Source organism: Sorex fumeus, unplaced genomic scaffold, assembly GCF_029834395.1.
Source record: "Sorex fumeus unplaced genomic scaffold, SorFum_2.1 ptg000018l, whole genome shotgun sequence".
NCBI lineage: Eukaryota > Metazoa > Chordata > Mammalia > Eulipotyphla > Soricidae > Sorex > Sorex fumeus.
The window spans coordinates 38,496,312-38,516,703 of NW_026606075.1; positions in this window are offsets into that span (position 1 = coordinate 38,496,312).

A 20,392-nucleotide genomic window follows, 5' to 3' on the forward strand; every position below is an offset into this window, starting at 1 on the left:
CGAATCTGGAATTCCTCTGAACCTCCACTCCCGGCAGGTTTTCGTTACACCACTGTTGAATGTCCAAGTAACCCAATGTTTTAAGTGTTTTCTTCACAAGCGCAGTGGTGCTGTTCAATTGGCTATCCACTCAACCCTGGCCAGCTCTACATTTTCCTGTCCACACCACAGAGACTGGAGAAATCATTGTTATCTCCACTACAGAATGTTCCATTCATTCACAGCGAATCTGGAATTCATCTGAATCTCCACTCCCGGCAGGTTTTCGTGACACCACTGGTAAATATCCAAGTAAGCCAATGCTGGTTTTAAGTGGCCTGCTCATACTCTCAGCCGTGCTGTTCAATTTGCTATCCACTCAACCCTCTTCAGCTCCATTTTCCTGTCCACATAACCCAAACTTCAGAAACAATTGGTATCTCCTCCACAGAATGTTCCATTCATTGACTGCAAATCTGAAATTCATCTAATTCTCAACTCCCGTCAGGTTTTCGTTACACCACTTGTGAATGTCCAATTAAGCCAAAGCTGGTTTTCAGTGGCCTGTTCTTACTACGAGACGTGCTGTTCATTTGGCTATCCATTCCACCCTGTTCAGCTCTACATTTTCGTGTCCACAAAACCCAGCCTTCAGAAATCATTGGAATCACCACTAGAGAATGTTCCATGCATTCACTGCGAATCTGGAATTCATCTGAATCTCCACTCCCGGCAGGTTTTCATTGCACCACTGCTGAATGTTCAAGTAACGCAATGATGGTTTTCAGCGGTCTATTCACACTCGAACCCGTGCTGTTCACGGTCTAGCGACTCAACACTGGTGAGTTCTTCTTTTTCCAGTTCAGACAATACAAACCTCAGAAACCATTGCACGCGAATCTTGAATTCATCTTGTTCTCCACTCCCAGCAGGTTTTCGTTTCACCACTGGTGAATGTCCAAGCAACCCAAGGCTGGTTTCAGCTGCGTGTTAACACTCGCAGCCGTGCTGTTCAATTGGCTATCCAGTGAACGCTGGTTAGCTCTTGATTTTCCTTCCACACACCGAGCCTTCAGAAATCATTCTTATCTCCACTTCAGAATGTTCCATTCGTTCCCTGCGAATCTGGAATTCCTCTGACTCTCCACACCAGGCAGATTTTCCTAACAACACTGGTGAATGACCAGGTAATCCAATGCTGGTTTTCAGCGGCTGTTCACACTCACAGCCTTGCTGTTCAATTGGCAATCCAGTCAAACCTAGTCAGCTCTTCTTCATTTTCCTGTCCACACAACCCAGCGTTCAGAAATCATTGGAATCTCTACTACAGAAATTTCCATTCATTCACTGTGAATCTGGAAATAATCTGAATCTGCATTCCAGGAAGGCTTTCGTTACACCACTGATGAATGTCCAAGTAATGCAATGCTGCTTCTTAGTGGTCTGTTCACACTCGAAACCGTGCTGTTCATTGGCTATCCACTCAATATCGGTCAGCTCTTCAATATCCTGTCCAGACTATCCAGATTTCTAAATGTTGGCAATCACCACTACAGAATGTTCCATTCAGTCACGCGAATCTGGAATTCATCAGAGTCTCCACTCCTGGAAGGTTTTCGTGACACCACTGGTAAATGTCCAAGGAAGACAATGCTGGTTTTAAGCCGCCTGCTAACACACTCAGCCGTGCTGTTCAATTTGCTATCCACCCAACCCTATTCAGCTCTACATTTTCCTGTCCTCATAACCCAACCTTCAGAAATAATTGGTATCTCCTCCACAGAATGTTCCGTTCATTCACTGCGAATCTTAAATTCATCTGACTCTCAACTCCCGGCGGGTTATCGTTACACCACTTGTGAATGTCCAAGTAAGCCAATGCTGGTTTTCAGTGGCCTGTTCATACTAAGAGACGTGCTGTTCATTTGGCTATCCACTCCACCCTGTTCAGCTCTACATTTTCGTGTCCACAAAACCCAGCCTTCAGAAATCATTGGAATCACCACTAGAGAATGTTCCATTCATTCTCTGCGAATCTGGAATTCATCTGAACCTCCACTCCCGGCAGGTTTTCGTTACACCACTGGTGAATGTCCAAGTAACTCAATACTGGTTTTCAGAGGCATGTTCAACTCGCAGAAGTGCTGTTCAATGGGCTATCCACTCAATATTGGTCAGCTCTTCATTTTCCTCTCCACACAAACCAGCCTTCAGAAATCATTGGGATCTCCACTACAGACTGTTCCATTCATTCACTGCGATTCTGCAATTCATCTGACTCTCCGCTCCAGGCAGGTTTTCATTACAGCACTGGTGAATGACCAAGTAATCCAATGCTGGTTTTCAGCCGCCTTTTCACACTCGCAGTGTGCTGTTCAATTGTCTATCCACTCAAACCTGGTCAGCCTTTCATTTTCTTTTCCACAATATCAGACTTCAGAAATCATTGGAATCGCCAGTACAGAATGTTCCATTCATTCACTGCCAATCTGGAATTCATCTGAATCTGCACTCCAGGTAGGCTTTCATTACACCACTTATGAATGTCCAAGTAACACAATGCTGGTTTTCAGCGGTCTGTTCACACTCTAAGCCCTGCTTTTTACTGGGTAACCACACAACTGTGGTCAGCTCTTCATTTTCATGTCCAAACAATCCAGACTTGAGAAATCATTGCAATCTCCAGTACAGAATGTTCCATTCATTCACTGCGAATCTGGAATTCAACTGAATCTCCACTACCTGCAGATTTATCTTACACCACTTGTGAATGTCCAAGTAAAACAATGCTGGTTTTCAGAGGCCTGTTCATGTTCGCAGTCGTGCTGTTCAATTGGCTATCCACTCAACCTGTTTTGCTCCTCATTTTCCTGTGCACACAACCCAGCCTTCAGAAATCATTGTAATCTCCACTACAGGATGTTCCATTCATTCACTGGGAATCTGGAATTCATCTGAATCTGCACTCCACGCAGGCTTTCGTTACACCACTGCTGAAAGTCGAAGTAATGCAATACTGGTTTTCAGTGGTCTGTTCACATTCGAAGCCGAGGCTTTTTACAGGCTATCCACTCAACACTGGTCAGCTCTTCATTTTCGTGTCCCCACAATCCAGATTTCAGAAATCATTGCAATCTCCACTACAGAATGTTCCATTCATTCACTGCGAGTCTGGAGTTTATCTGATTCTCCACTCCCGCCTGGTTAACATTACACCACTTGTGAATGTCCAAGTAAGCCAATGCTGGTTTTCAGAGGCCTGTTCATACTCGCAGCCGTGCTGTTTAATTGACAATTCACTCCACCCTGTTCAGCTCTTCATTGTCCCACCACACTACCAGCCTTCAGAAATCTTTGTTATCTCCACTACAGAATGTTCCATTCATTCACTGCGAATCTGGAATTCATCTGACTCTCAACTCCACGCAGGTTTTCATTACACCACTGTTGAATGTCCAAGTAACCCAATGCTGGTTTTCAGCGGCCTGTTCATATTCGCAGCCCTGCTGTTTACTTGGCTATCGATTCAAGCCTGGTCAGCTCTTCATTTTCCTGTCCACACAACACAGGCTTCAGAAATCATTGGAATCTCCTCTACAGAATGTTCCATTCATTCACTGCGAATGTGGAATTCAACTGACTCTCCACTCCATGCAGGTTTTCCTTACACCACTGATGAATGTCCAAGTAACCCAATGCTGGTTTTCAGCTGCATGTTCACACTCGCAGCCATGCTATACAATTGGCTTTCCACTAAATCCTGATTAGTTCTTGATTTTCCTTCCACACGACCCAGCCTTCAGAAATCATTGGAATCTCCACTAGAGAATGTTCCATTCATTCACTGCGAATCTGGAATTCCTCTGAACCTCCACTCCCGGCAGGTTTTCGTTACACCACTGTTGAATGTCCAAGTAACCCAATGTTTTAAGTGTTTTCTTCACAAGCGCAGTGGTGCTGTTCAATTGGCTATCCACTCAACCCTGGCCAGCTCTACATTTTCCTGTCCACACCACAGAGACTGGAGAAATCATTGTTATCTCCACTACAGAATGTTCCATTCATTCACAGCGAATCTGGAATTCATCTGAATCTCCACTCCCGGCAGGTTTTCGTGACACCACTGGTAAATATCCAAGTAAGCCAATGCTGGTTTTAAGTGGCCTGCTCATACTCTCAGCCGTGCTGTTCAATTTGCTATCCACTCAACCCTCTTCAGCTCCATTTTCCTGTCCACATAACCCAAACTTCAGAAACAATTGGTATCTCCTCCACAGAATGTTCCATTCATTGACTGCAAATCTGAAATTCATCTAATTCTCAACTCCCGTCAGGTTTTCGTTACACCACTTGTGAATGTCCAATTAAGCCAAAGCTGGTTTTCAGTGGCCTGTTCTTACTACGAGACGTGCTGTTCATTTGGCTATCCATTCCACCCTGTTCAGCTCTACATTTTCGTGTCCACAAAACCCAGCCTTCAGAAATCATTGGAATCACCACTAGAGAATGTTCCATTCATTCACTGCGAATCTGGAATTCATCTGAATCTCCACTCCCGGCAGGTTTTCATTGCACCACTGCTGAATGTTCAAGTAACGCAATGATGTTTTTCAGCGGTCTATTCACACTCGAACCCGTGCTGTTCACGGTCTAGCGACTCAACACTGGTGAGTTCTTCTTTTTCCAGTTCAGACAATACAAACCCCAGAAACCATTGCAATCTACACTACAGAATGTTTCATTCATTCACGCGAATCTTGAATTCATCTTGTTCTCCACTCCCAGCAGGTTTTCGTTTCACCACTGGTGAATGTCCAAGCAACCCAAGGCTGGTTTCAGCTGCGTGTTAACACTCGCAGCCGTGCTGTTCAATTGGCTATCCAGTGAACGCTGGTTAGCTCTTGATTTTCCTTCCACACACCGAGCCTTCAGAAATCATTCTTATCTCCACTTCAGAATGTTCCATTCGTTCCCTGCGAATCTGGAATTCCTCTGACTCTCCACACCAGGCAGATTTTCCTAACAACACTGGTGAATGACCAGGTAATCCAATGCTGGTTTTCAGCGGCTGTTCACACTCACAGCCTTGCTGTTCAATTGGCAATCCAGTCAAACCTAGTCAGCTCTTCATTTTCCTGTCCACACAACCCAGCGTTCAGAAATCATTGGAATCTCTACTACAGAAATTTCCATTCATTCACTGTGAATCTGGAAATAATCTGAATCTGCATTCCAGGAAGGCTTTCGTTACACCACTGATGAATGTCCAAGTAATGCAATGCTGCTTCTTAGTGGTCTGTTCACACTCGAAACCGTGCTGTTCACTGGCTATCCACTCAACATTGGTCAGCTCTTCAATATCCTGTCCAGACTATCCAGATTTCTAAATCTTGGCAATCTCCACTACAGAATGTTCCATTCAATCACGCGAATCTGGAATTCATCAGAGTCTCCACTCCCGGCAGGTTTTCGTGACACCACTGGTATATGTCCAAGGAAGCCAATGCTGGTTTTAAGCCGCCTGCTTATACTCTCAGCCGTGCTGTTCAATTTGCTATCCACCCAACCCTATTCAGTTCTACATTTTCCTGTCCTCATAACCCAACCTTCAGAAATAATTGGTATCTCCTCCACAGAATGTTCCGTTCATTCACTGCGAATCTTAAATTCATCTGACTCTCAACTCCCGGCGGGTTATCGTTACACCACTTGTGAATGTCCAAGTAAGCCAAAGCTGGTTTTCAGTGGCCTGTTCATACTAAGAGACGTGCTGTTCATTTGGCTATCCACTCCACCCTGTTCAGCTCTACATTTTCGTGTCCACAAAACCCAGCCTTCAGAAATCATTGGAATCACCACTAGAGAATGTTCCATTCATTCACTGCGAATCTGGAATTCATCTGAACCTCCACTCCCGGCAGGTTTTCGTTACGCCACTGGTGAATGTCCAAGTAACTCAATACTGGTTTTCAGAGGCATGTTCAACTCGCAGAAGTGCTGTTCAATGGGCTATCCACTCAATATTGGTCAGCTCTTCATTTTCCTCTCCACACAAACCAGCCTTCAGAAATCATTGGGATCTCCACTACAGACTGTTCCATTCATTCCCTGCAATTCTGCAATTCATCTGACTCTCCGCTCCAGGCAGGTTTTCATTACAGCACTGGTGAATGACCAAGTAATCCAATGCTGGTTTTCAGCCGCCTTTTCACACTCGCAGTGTGCTGTTCAATTGTCTATCCACTCAAACCTGGTCAGCCTTTCATTTTCTTTTCCACAATATCAGACTTCAGAAATCATTGGAATCGCCAGTACAGAATGTTCCATTCATTCACTGCCAATCTGGAATTCATCTGAATCTGCACTCCAGGTAGGCTTTCATTACACCACTTATGAATGTCCAAGTAACACAATGCTGGTTTTCAGCGGTCTGTTCACACTCTAAGCCCTGCTTTTTACTGGGTATCCACACAACTGTGGTCAGCTCTTCATTTTCATGTCCAAACAATCCAGACTTGAGAAATCATTGCAATCTCCAGTACAGAATGTTCCATTCATTCACTGCGAATCTGGAATTCAACTGAATCTCCACTACCTGCAGATTTATCTTACACCACTTGTGAATGTCCAAGTAAAACAATGCTGGTTTTCAGAGGCCTGTTCATGTTCGCAGTCGTGCTGTTCAATTGGCTATCCACTCAACCTGTTTTGCTCCTCATTTTCCTGTGCACACAACCCAGCCTTCAGAAATCATTGTAATCTCCACTACAGGATGTTCCATTCATTCACTGGGAATCTGGAATTCATCTGAATCTGCACTCCACGCAGGCTTTCGTTACACCACTGCTGAAAGTCGAAGTAATGCAATACTGGTTTTCAGTGGTCTGTTCACATTCGAAGCCGAGGCTTTTTACAGGCTATCCACTCAACACTGGTCAGCTCTTCATTTTCGTGTCCCCACAATCCAGATTTCAGAAATCATTGCAATCTCCACTACAGAATGTTCCATTCATTCACTGCGAGTCTGGAGTTTATCTGATTCTCCACTCCCGCCTGGTTAACATTACACCACTTGTGAATGTCCAAGTAAGCCAATGCTGGTTTTCAGAGGCCTGTTCATACTCGCAGCCGTGCTGTTTAATTGACAATTCACTCCACCCTGTTCAGCTCTTCATTGTCCCACCACACTACCAGCCTTCAGAAATCTTTGTTATCTCCACTACAGAATGTTCCATTCATTCACTGCGAATCTGGAATTCATCTGACTCTCAACTCCACGCAGGTTTTCATTACACCACTGTTGAATGTCCAAGTAACCCAATGCTGGTTTTCAGCGGCCTGTTCATATTCGCAGCCCTGCTGTTTACTTGGCTATCGATTCAAGCCTGGTCAGCTCTTCATTTTCCTGTCCACACAACACAGGCTTCAGAAATCATTGGAATCTCCTCTACAGAATGTTCCATTCATTCACTGCGAATGTGGAATTCAACTGACTCTCCACTCCATGCAGGTTTTCCTTACACCACTGATGAATGTCCAAGTAACCCAATGCTGGTTTTCAGCTGCATGTTCACACTCGCAGCCATGCTATACAATTGGCTTTCCACTAAATCCTGATTAGTTCTTGATTTTCCTTCCACACGACCCAGCCTTCAGAAATCATTGGAATCTCCACTAGAGAATGTTCCATTCATTCACTGCGAATCTGGAATTCCTCTGAACCTCCACTCCCGGCAGGTTTTCGTTACACCACTGTTGAATGTCCAAGTAACCCAATGTTTTAAGTGTTTTCTTCACAAGCGCAGTGGTGCTGTTCAATTGGCTATCCACTCAACCCTGGCCAGCTCTACATTTTCCTGTCCACACCACAGAGACTGGAGAAAACATTGTTATCTCCACTACAGAATGTTCCATTCATTCACAGCGAATCTGGAATTCATCTGAATCTCCACTCCCGGCAGGTTTTCGTGACACCACTGGTAAATATCCAAGTAAGCCAATGCTGGTTTTAAGTGGCCTGCTCATACTCTCAGCCGTGCTGTTCAATTTGCTATCCACTCAACCCTCTTCAGCTCCATTTTCCTGTCCACATAACCCAAACTTCAGAAACAATTGGTATCTCCTCCACAGAATGTTCCATTCATTGACTGAAAACCTGAAATTCATCTAATTCTCAACTCCCGTCAGGTTTTCGTTACACCACTTGTGAATGTCCAATTAAGCCAAAGCTGGTTTTCAGTGGCCTGTTCTTACTACGAGACGTGCTGTTCATTTGGCTATCCATTCCACCCTGTTCAGCTCTACATTTTCGTGTCCACAAAACCCAGCCTTCAGAAATCATTGGAATCACCACTAGAGAATGTTCCATTCATTCACTGCGAATCTGGAATTCATCTGAATCTCCACTCCCGGCAGGTTTTCATTGCACCACTGCTGAATGTTCAAGTAACGCAATGATGGTTTTCAGCGGTCTATTCACACTCGAACCCGTGCTGTTCACGGTCTAGCGACTCAACACTGGTGAGTTCTTCTTTTTCCAGTTCAGACAATACAAACCCCAGAAACCATTGCAATCTACACTACAGAATGTTTCATTCATTCACGCGAATCTTGAATTCATCTTGTTCTCCACTCCCAGCAGGTTTTCGTTTCACCACTGGTGAATGTCCAAGCAACCCAAGGCTGGTTTCAGCTGCGTGTTAACACTCGCAGCCGTGCTGTTCAATTGGCTATCCAGTGAACGCTGGTTAGCTCTTGATTTTCCTTCCACACACCGAGCCTTCAGAAATCATTCTTATCTCCACTTCAGAATGTTCCATTCGTTCCCTGCGAATCTGGAATTCCTCTGACTCTCCACACCAGGCAGATTTTCCTAACAACACTGGTGAATGACCAGGTAATCCAATGCTGGTTTTCAGCGGCTGTTCACACTCACAGCCTTGCTGTTCAATTGGCAATCCAGTCAAACCTAGTCAGCTCTTCATTTTCCTGTCCACACAACCCAGCGTTCAGAAATCATTGGAATCTCTACTACAGAAATTTCCATTCATTCACTGTGAATCTGGAAATAATCTGAATCTGCATTCCAGGAAGGCTTTCGTTACACCACTGATGAATGTCCAAGTAATGCAATGCTGCTTCTTAGTGGTCTGTTCACACTCGAAACCGTGCTGTTCACTGGCTATCCACTCAACATTGGTCAGGTCTTCAATATCCTGTCCAGACTATCCAGATTTCTAAATCTTGGCAATCTCCACTACAGAATGTTCCATTCAATCACGCGAATCTGGAATTCATCAGAGTCTCCACTCCCGGCAGGTTTTCGTGACACCACTGGTATATGTCCAAGGAAGCCAATGCTGGTTTTAAGCCGCCTGCTTATACTCTCAGCCGTGCTGTTCAATTTGCTATCCACCCAACCCTATTCAGCTCTACATTTTCCTGTCCTCATAACCCAACCTTCAGAAATAATTGGTATCTCCTCCACAGAATGTTCCGTTCATTCACTGCGAATCTTAAATTCATCTGACTCTCAACTCCCGGCGGGTTATCGTTACACCACTTGTGAATGTCCAAGTAAGCCAATGCTGGTTTTCAGTGGCCTGTTCATACTAAGAGACGTGCTGTTCATTTGGCTATCCACTCCACCCTGTTCAGCTCTACATTTTCGTGTCCACAAAACCCAGCCTTCGGAAATCATTGGAATCACCACTAGAGAATGTTCCATTCATTCACTGCGAATCTGGAATTCATCTGAACCTCCACTCCCGGCAGGTTTTCGTTACGCCACTGGTGAATGTCCAAGTAACTCAATACTGGTTTTCAGAGGCATGTTCAACTCGCAGAAGTGCTGTTCAATGGGCTATCCACTCAATATTGGTCAGCTCTTCATTTTCCTCTCCACACAAACCAGCCTTCAGAAATCATTGGGATCTCCACTACAGACTGTTCCATTCATTCACAGCGATTCTGCAATTCATCTGACTCTCCGCTCCAGGCAGGTTTTCATTACAGCACTGGTGAATGACCAAGTAATCCAATGCTGGTTTTCAGCTGCCTTTTCACACTCGCAGTGTGCTGTTCAATTGTCTATCCACTCAAACCTGGTCAGCCTTTCATTTTCTTTTCCACAATATCAGACTTCAGAAATCATTGGAATCGCCAGTACAGAATGTTCCATTCATTCACTGCCAATCTGGAATTCATCTGAATCTGCACTCCAGGTAGGCTTTCATTACACCACTTATGAATGTCCAAGTAACACAATGCTGGTTTTCAGCGGTCTGTTCACACTCTAAGCCCTGCTTTTTACTGGGTATCCACACAACTGTGGTCAGCTCTTCATTTTCATGTCCAAACAATCCAGACTTGAGAAATCATTGCAATCTCCAGTACAGAATGTTCCATTCATTCACTGCGAATCTGGAATTCAACTGAATCTCCACTACCTGCAGATTTATCTTACACCACTTGTGAATGTCCAAGTAAAACAATGCTGGTTTTCAGAGGCCTGTTCATATTCGCAGTCGTGCTGTTCAATTGGCTATCCACTCAACCTGTTTTGCTCCTCATTTTCCTGTGCACACAACCCAGCCTTCAGAAATCATTGTAATCTCCACTACAGGATGTTCCATTCATTCACTGGGAATCTGGAATTCATCTGAATCTGCACTCCACGCAGGCTTTCGTTACACCACTGCTGAAAGTCGAAGTAATGCAATACTGGTTTTCAGTGGTCTGTTCACATTCGAAGCCGAGGCTTTTTACAGGCTATCCACTCAACACTGGTCAGCTCTTCATTTTCGTGTCCCCACAATCCAGATTTCAGAAATCATTGCAATCTCCACTACAGAATGTTCCATTCATTCACTGCGAGTCTGGAGTTTATCTGATTCTCCACTCCCGCCTGGTTAACATTACACCACTTGTGAATGTCCAAGTAAGCCAATGCTGGTTTTCAGAGGCCTGTTCATACTCGCAGCCGTGCTGTTTAATTGACAATTCACTCCACCCTGTTCAGCTCTTCATTGTCCCACCACACTACCAGCCTTCAGAAATCTTTGTTATCTCCACTACAGAATGTTCCATTCATTCACTGCGAATCTGGAATTCATCTGACTCTCAACTCCACGCAGGTTTTCATTACACCACTGTTGAATGTCCAAGTAACCCAATGCTGGTTTTCAGCGGCCTGTTCATATTCGCAGCCCTGCTGTTTACTTGGCTATCGATTCAAGCCTGGTCAGCTCTTCATTTTCCTGTCCACACAACACAGGCTTCAGAAATCATTGGAATCTCCTCTACAGAATGTTCCATTCATTCACTGCGAATGTGGAATTCAACTGACTCTCCACTCCATGCAGGTTTTCCTTACACCACTGATGAATGTCCAAGTAACCCAATGCTGGTTTTCAGCTGCATGTTCACACTCGCAGCCATGCTATACAATTGGCTTTCCACTAAATCATGATTAGTTCTTGATTTTCCTTCCACACGACCCAGCCTTCAGAAATCATTGGAATCTCCACTAGAGAATGTTCCATTCATTCACTGCGAATCTGGAATTCCTCTGAACCTCCACTCCCGGCAGGTTTTCGTTACACCAATGCTGAATGTCCAAGTAACCCAATGTTTTAAGTGTTTTCTTCACAAGCGCAGTGGTGCTGTTCAATTGGCTATCCACTCAACCCTGGCCAGCTCTACATTTTCCTGTCCACACCACAGAGACTGGAGAAATCATTGTTATCTCCACTACAGAATGTTCCATTCATTCACAGCGAATCTGGAATTCATCTGAATCTCCACTCCCGGCAGGTTTTCGTGACACCACTGGTAAATATCCAAGTAAGCCAATGCTGGTTTTAAGTGGCCTGCTCATACTCTCAGCCGTGCTGTTCAATTTGCTATCCACTCAACCCTCTTCAGCTCCATTTTCCTGTCCACATAACCCAAACTTCAGAAACAATTGGTATCTCCTCCACAGAATGTTCCATTCATTGACTGCAAATCTGAAATTCATCTAATTCTCAACTCCCGTCAGGTTTTCGTTACACCACTTGTGAATGTCCAATTAAGCCAAAGCTGGTTTTCAGTGGCCTGTTCTTACTACGAGACGTGCTGTTCATTTGGCTATCCATTCCACCCTGTTCAGCTCTACATTTTCGTGTCCACAAAACCCAGCCTTCAGAAATCATTGGAATCACCACTAGAGAATGTTCCATTCATTCACTGCGAATCTGGAATTCATCTGAATCTCCACTCCCGGCAGGTTTTCATTGCACCACTGCTGAATGTTCAAGTAACGCAATGATGGTTTTCAGCGGTCTATTCACACTCGAACCCGTGCTGTTCACGGTCTAGCGACTCAACACTGGTGAGTTCTTCTTTTTCCAGTTCAGACAATACAAACCCCAGAAACCATTGCAATCTACACTACAGAATGTTTCATTCATTCACGCGAATCTTGAATTCATCTTGTTCTCCACTCCCAGCAGGTTTTCGTTTCACCACTGGTGAATGTCCAAGCAACCCAAGGCTGGTTTCAGCTGCGTGTTAACACTCGCAGCCGTGCTGTTCAATTGGCTATCCAGTGAACGCTGGTTAGCTCTTGATTTTCCTTCCACACACCGAGCCTTCAGAAATCATTCTTATCTCCACTTCAGAATGTTCCATTCGTTCCCTGCGAATCTGGAATTCCTCTGACTCTCCACACCAGGCAGATTTTCCTAACAACACTGGTGAATGACCAGGTAATCCAATGCTGGTTTTCAGCGGCTGTTCACACTCACAGCCTTGCTGTTCAATTGGCAATCCAGTCAAACCTAGTCAGCTCTTCATTTTCCTGTCCACACAACCCAGCGTTCAGAAATCATTGGAATCTCTACTACAGAAATTTCCATTCATTCACTGTGAATCTGGAAATAATCTGAATCTGCATTCCAGGAAGGCTTTCGTTACACCACTGATGAATGTCCAAGTAATGCAATGCTGCTTCTTAGTGGTCTGTTCACACTCGAAACCGTGCTGTTCACTGGCTATCCACTCAACATTGGTCAGCTCTTCAATATCCTGTCCAGACTATCCAGATTTCTAAATCTTGGCAATCTCCACTACAGAATGTTCCATTCAATCACGCGAATCTGGAATTCATCAGAGTCTCCACTCCCGGCAGGTTTTCGTGACACCACTGGTATATGTCCAAGGAAGCCAATGCTGGTTTTAAGCCGCCTGCTTATACTCTCAGCCGTGCTGTTCAATTTGCTATCCACCCAACCCTATTCAGCTCTACATTTTCCTGTCCTCATAACCCAACCTTCAGAAATAATTGGTATCTCCTCCACAGAATGTTCCGTTCATTCACTGCGAATCTTAAATTCATCTGACTCTCAACTCCCGGCGGGTTATCGTTACACCACTTGTGAATGTCCAAGTAAGCCAATGCTGGTTTTCAGTGGCCTGTTCATACTAAGAGACGTGCTGTTCATTTGGCTATCCACTCCACCCTGTTCAGCTCTACATTTTCGTGTCCACAAAACCCAGCCTTCAGAAATCATTGGAATCACCACTAGAGAATGTTCCATTCATTCACTGCGAATCTGGAATTCATCTGAACCTCCACTCCCGGCAGGTTTTCGTTACGCCACTGGTGAATGTCCAAGTAACTCAATACTGGTTTTCAGAGGCATGTTCAACTCGCAGAAGTGCTGTTCAATGGGCTATCCACTCAATATTGGTCAGCTCTTCATTTTCCTCTCCACACAAACCAGCCTTCAGAAATCATTGGGATCTCCACTACAGACTGTTCCATTCATTCCCTGCAATTCAGCAATTCATCTGACTCTGCGCTCCAGGCAGGTTTTCATTACAGCACTGGTGAATGACCAAGTAATCCAATGCTGGTTTTCAGCCGCCTTTTCACACTCGCAGTGTGCTGTTCAATTGTCTATCCACTCAAACCTGGTCAGCCTTTCATTTTCTTTTCCACAATATCAGACTTCAGAAATCATTGGAATCGCCAGTACAGAATGTTCCATTCATTCACTGCCAATCTGGAATTCATCTGAATCTGCACTCCAGGTAGGCTTTCATTACACCACTTATGAATGTCCAAGTAACACAATGCTGGTTTTCAGCGGTCTGTTCACACTCTAAGCCCTGCTTTTTACTGGGTATCCACACAACTGTGGTCAGCGCTTCATTTTCATGTCCAAACAATCCAGACTTGAGAAATCATTGCAATCTCCAGTACAGAATGTTCCATTCATTCACTGCGAATCTGGAATTCAACTGAATCTCCACTACCTGCAGATTTATCTTACACCACTTGTGAATGTCCAAGTAAAACAATGCTGGTTTTCAGAGGCCTGTTCATGTTCGCAGTCGTGCTGTTCAATTGGCTATCCACTCAACCTGTTTTGCTCCTCATTTTCCTGTGCACACAACCCAGCCTTCAGAAATCATTGTAATCTCCACTACAGGATGTTCCATTCATTCACTGGGAATCTGGAATTCATCTGAATCTGCACTCCACGCAGGCTTTCGTTACACCACTGCTGAAAGTCGAAGTAATGCAATACTGGTTTTCAGTGGTCTGTTCACATTCGAAGCCGAGGCTTTTTACAGGCTATCCACTCAACACTGGTCAGCTCTTCATTTTCGTGTCCCCACAATCCAGATTTCAGAAATCATTGCAATCTCCACTACAGAATGTTCCATTCATTCACTGCGAGTCTGGAGTTTATCTGATTCTCCACTCCCGCCTGGTTAACATTACACCACTTGTGAATGTCCAAGTAAGCCAATGCTGGTTTTCAGAGGCCTGTTCATACTCGCAGCCGTGCTGTTTAATTGACAATTCACTCCACCCTGTTCAGCTCTTCATTGTCCCACCACACTACCAGCCTTCAGAAATCTTTGTTATCTCCACTACAGAATGTTCCATTCATTCACTGCGAATCTGGAATTCATCTGACTCTCAACTCCACGCAGGTTTTCATTACACCACTGTTGAATGTCCAAGTAACCCAATGCTGGTTTTCAGCGGCCTGTTCATATTCGCAGCCCTGCTGTTTACTTGGCTATCGATTCAAGCCTGGTCAGCTCTTCATTTTCCTGTCCACACAACACAGGCTTCAGAAATCATTGGAATCTCCTCTACAGAATGTTCCATTCATTCACTGCGAATGTGGAATTCAACTGACTCTCCACTCCATGCAGGTTTTCCTTACACCACTGATGAATGTCCAAGTAACCCAATGCTGGTTTTCAGCTGCATGTTCACACTCGCAGCCATGCTATACAATTGGCTTTCTACTAAATCCTGATTAGTTCTTGATGTTCCTTCCACACGGCCCAGCCTTCAGAAATCATTGGAATCTCCACTAGAGAATGTTCCATTCATTCACTGCGAATCTGGAATTCCTCTGAACCTCCACTCCCGGCAGGTTTTCGTTACACCACTGTTGAATGTCCAAGTAACCCAATGTTTTAAGTGTTTTCTTCACAAGCGCAGTGGTGCTGTTCAATTGGCTATCCACTCAACCCTGGCCAGCTCTACATTTTCCTGTCCACACCACAGAGACTGGAGAAATCATTGTTATCTCCACTACAGAATGTTCCATTCATTCACAGCGAATCTGGAATTCATCTGAATCTCCACTCCCGGCAGGTTTTCGTGACACCACTGGTAAATATCCAAGTAAGCCAATGCTGGTTTTAAGTGGCCTGCTCATACTCTCAGCCGTGCTGTTCAATTTGCTATCCACTCAACCCTCTTCAGCTCCATTTTCCTGTCCACATAACCCAAACCTCAGAAACAATTGGTATCTCCTCCACAGAATGTTCCATTCATTGACTGCAAATCTGAAATTCATCTAAATCTCAACTCCCGTCAGGTTTTCGTTACACCACTTGTGAATGTCCAATTAAGCCAAAGCTGGTTTTCAGTGGCCTGTTCTTACTACGAGACGTGCTGTTCATTTGGCTATCCATTCCACCCTGTTCAGCTCTACATTTTCGTGTCCACAAAACCCAGCCTTCAGAAATCATTGGAATCACCACTAGAGAATGTTCCATGCATTCACTGCGAATCTGGAATTCATCTGAATCTCCACTCCCGGCAGGTTTTCATTGCACCACTGCTGAATGTTCAAGTAACGCAATGATGGTTTTCAGCGGTCTATTCACACTCGAACCCGTGCTGTTCACGGTCTAGCGACTCAACACTGGTGAGTTCTTCTTTTTCCAGTTCAGACAATACAAACCTCAGAAACCATTGCAATCTACACTACAGAATGTTTCATTCATTCACGCGAATCTTGAATTCATCTTGTTCTCCACTCCCAGCAGGTTTTCGTTTCACCACTGGTGAATGTCCAAGCAACCCAAGGCTGGTTTCAGCTGCGTGTTAACACTCGCAGCCGTGCTGTTCAATTGGCTATCCAGTGAACGCTGGTTAGCTCTTGATTTTCCTTCCACACACCGAGCCTTCAGAAATCATTCTTATCTCCACTTCAGAATGTTCCATTCGTTCCCTGCGAATCTGGAATTCCTCTGACTCTCCACACCAGGCAGATTTTCCTAACAACACTGGTGAATGACCAGGTAATCCAATGCTGGTTTTCAGCGGCTGTTCACACTCACAGCCTTGCTGTTCAATTGGCAATCCAGTCAAACCTAGTCAGCTCTTCATTTTCCTGTCCACACAACCCAGCGTTCAGAAATCATTGGAATCTCTACTACAGAAATTTCCATTCATTCACTGTGAATCTGGAAATAATCTGAATCTGCATTCCAGGAAGGCTTTCGTTACACCACTGATGAATGTCCAAGTAATGCAATGCTGCTTCTTAGTGGTCTGTTCACACTCGAAACCGTGCTGTTCACTGGCTATCCACTCAACATTGGTCAGCTCTTCAATATCCTGTCCAGACTATCCAGATTTCTAAATCTTGGCAATCTCCACTACAGAATGTTCCATTCAATCACGCGAATCTGGAATTCATCAGAGTCTCCACTCCCGGCAGGTTTTCGTGACACCACTGGTATATGTCCAAGGAAGCCAATGCTGGTTTTAAGCCGCCTGCTTATACTCTCAGCCGTGCTGTTCAATTTGCTATCCACCCAACCCTATTCAGCTCTACATTTTCCTGTCCTCATAACCCAACCTTCAGAAATAATTGGTATCTCCTCCACAGAATGTTCCGTTCATTCACTGCGAATCTTAAATTCATCTGACTCTCAACTCCCGGCGGGTTATCGTTACACCACTTGTGAATGTCCAAGTAAGCCAATGCTGGTTTTCAGTGGCCTGTTCATACTAAGAGACGTGCTGTTCATTTGGCTATCCACTCCACCCTGTTCAGCTCTACATTTTCGTGTCCACAAAACCCAGCCTTCAGAAATCATTGGAATCACCACTAGAGAATGTTCCATTCATTCTCTGCGAATCTGGAATTCATCTGAACCTCCACTCCCGGCAGGTTTTCGTTACACCACTGGTGAATGTCCAAGTAACTCAATAATGGTTTTCAGAGGCATGTTCAACTCGCAGAAGTGCTGTTCAATGGGCTATCCACTCAATATTGGTCAGCTCTTCATTTTCCTCTCCACACAAACCAGCCTTCAGAAATCATTGGGATCTCCACTACAGACTGTTCCATTCATTCACTTCGATTCTGCAATTCATCTGACTCTCCGCTCCAGGCAGGTTTTCATTACAGCACTGGTGAATGACCAAGTAATCCAATGCTGGTTTTCAGCCGCCTTTTCACACTCGCAGTGTGCTGTTCAATTGTCTATCCACTCAAACCTGGTCAGCCTTTCATTTTCTTTTCCAAAATATCAGACTTCAGAAATCATTGGAATCGCCAGTACAGAATGTTCCATTCATTCACTGCCAATCTGGAATTCATCTGAATCTACACTCCAGGTAGGCTTCCATTACACCACTTATGAATGTCCAAGTAACACAATGCTGGTTTTCAGCGGTCTGTTCACACTCTAAGCCCTGCTTTTTACTGGGTATCCACACAACTGTGGTCAGCTCTTCATTTTCATGTCCAAACAATCCAGACTTGAGAAATCATTGCAATCTCCAGTACAGAATGTTCCATTCATTCACTGCGAATCTGGAATTCAACTGAATCTCCACTACCTGCAGATTTATCTTACACCACTTGTGAATGTCCAAGTAAAACAATGCTGGTTTTCAGAGGCCTGTTCATGTTCGCAGTCGTGCTGTTCAATTGGCTATCCACTCAACCTGTTTTGCTCCTCATTTTCCTGTGCACACAACCCAGCCTTCAGAAATCATTGTAATCTCCACTACAGGATGTTCCATTCATTCACTGGGAATCTGGAATTCATCTGAATCTGCACTCCACGCAGGCTTTCGTTACACCACTGCTGAAAGTCGAAGTAATGCAATACTGGTTTTCAGTGGTCTGTTCACATTCGAAGCCGAGGCTTTTTACAGGCTATCCACTCAACACTGGTCAGCTCTTCATTTTCGTGTCCCCACAATCCAGATTTCAGAAATCATTGCAATCTCCACTACAGAATGTTCCATTCATTCACTGCGAGTCTGGAGTTTATCTGATTCTCCACTCCCGCCTGGTTAACATTACACCACTTGTGAATGTCCAAGTAAGCCAATGCTGGTTTTCAGAGGCCTGTTCATACTCGCAGCCGTGCTGTTTAATTGACAATTCACTCCACCCTGTTCAGCTCTTCATTGTCCCACCACACTACCAGCCTTCAGAAATCTTTGTTATCTCCACTACAGAATGTTCCATTCATTCACTGCGAATCTGGAATTCATCTGACTCTCAACTCCACGCAGGTTTTCATTACACCACTGTTGAATGTCCAAGTAACCCAATGCTGGTTTTCAGCGGCCTGTTCATATTCGCAGCCCTGCTGTTTACTTGGCTATCGATTCAAGCCTGGTCAGCTCTTCATTTTCCTGTCCACACAACACAGGCTTCAGAAATCATTGGAATCTCCTCTACAGAATGTTCCATTCATTCACTGCGAATGTGGAATTCAACTGACTCTCCACTCCATGCAGGTTTTCCTTACACCACTGATGAATGTCCAAGTAACCCAATGCTGGTTTTCAGCTGCATGTTCACACTCGCAGCCATGCTATACAATTGGCTTTCCACTAAATCCTGATTAGTTCTTGATTTTCCTTCCACACGACCCAGCCTTCAGAAATCATTGGAATCTCCACTAGAGAATGTTCCATTCATTCACTGCGAATCTGGAATTCCTCTGAACCTCCACTCCCGGCAGGTTTTCGTTACACCACTGTTGAATGTCCAAGTAACCCAATGTTTTAAGTGTTTTCTTCACAAGCGCAGTGGTGCTGTTCAATTGGCTATCCACTCAACCCTGGCCAGCTCTACATTTTCCTGTCCACACCACAGAGACTGGAGAAATCATTGTTATCTCCACTACAGAATGTTCCATTCATTCACAGCGAATCTGGAATTCATCTGAATCTCCACTCCCGGCAGGTTTTCGTGACACCACTGGTAAATATCCAAGTAAGCCAATGCTGGTTTTAAGTGGCCTGCTCATACTCTCAGCCGTGCTGTTCAATTTGCTATCCACTCAACCCTCTTCAGCTCCATTTTCCTATCCACATAACCCAAACTTCAGAAACAATTGGTATCTCCTCCACAGAATGTTCCATTCATTGACTGCAAATCTGAAATTCATCTAATTCTCAACTCCCGTCAGGTTTTCGTTACACCACTTGTGAATGTCCAATTAAGCCAAAGCTGGTTTTCAGTGGCCTGTTCTTACTACGAGACGTGCTGTTCATTTGGCTATCCATTCCACCCTGTTCAGCTCTACATTTTCGTGTCCACAAAACCCAGCCTTCAGAAATCATTGGAATCACCACTAGAGAATGTTCCATTCATTCACTGCGAATCTGGAATTCATCTGAACCTCCACTCCCGGCAGGTTTTCGTTACGCCACTGGTGAATGTCCAAGTAACTCAATACTGGTTTTCAGAGGCATGTTCAACTCGCAGAAGTGCTGTTCAATGGGCTATCCACTCAATATTGGTCAGCTCTTCATTTTCCTCTCCACACAAACCAGCCTTCAGAAATCATTGGGATCTCCACTACAGACTGTTCCATTCATTCCCTGCAATTCTGCAATTCATCTGACTCTCCGCTCCAGGCAGGTTTTCATTACAGCACTGGTGAATGACCAAGTAATCCAATGCTGGTTTTCAGCCGCCTTTTCACACTCGCAGTGTGCTGTTCAATTGTCTATCCACTCAAACCTGGTCAGCCTTTCATTTTCTTTTCCACAATATCAGACTTCAGAAATCATTGGAATCGCCAGTACAGAATGTTCCATTCATTCACTGCCAATCTGGAATTCATCTGAATC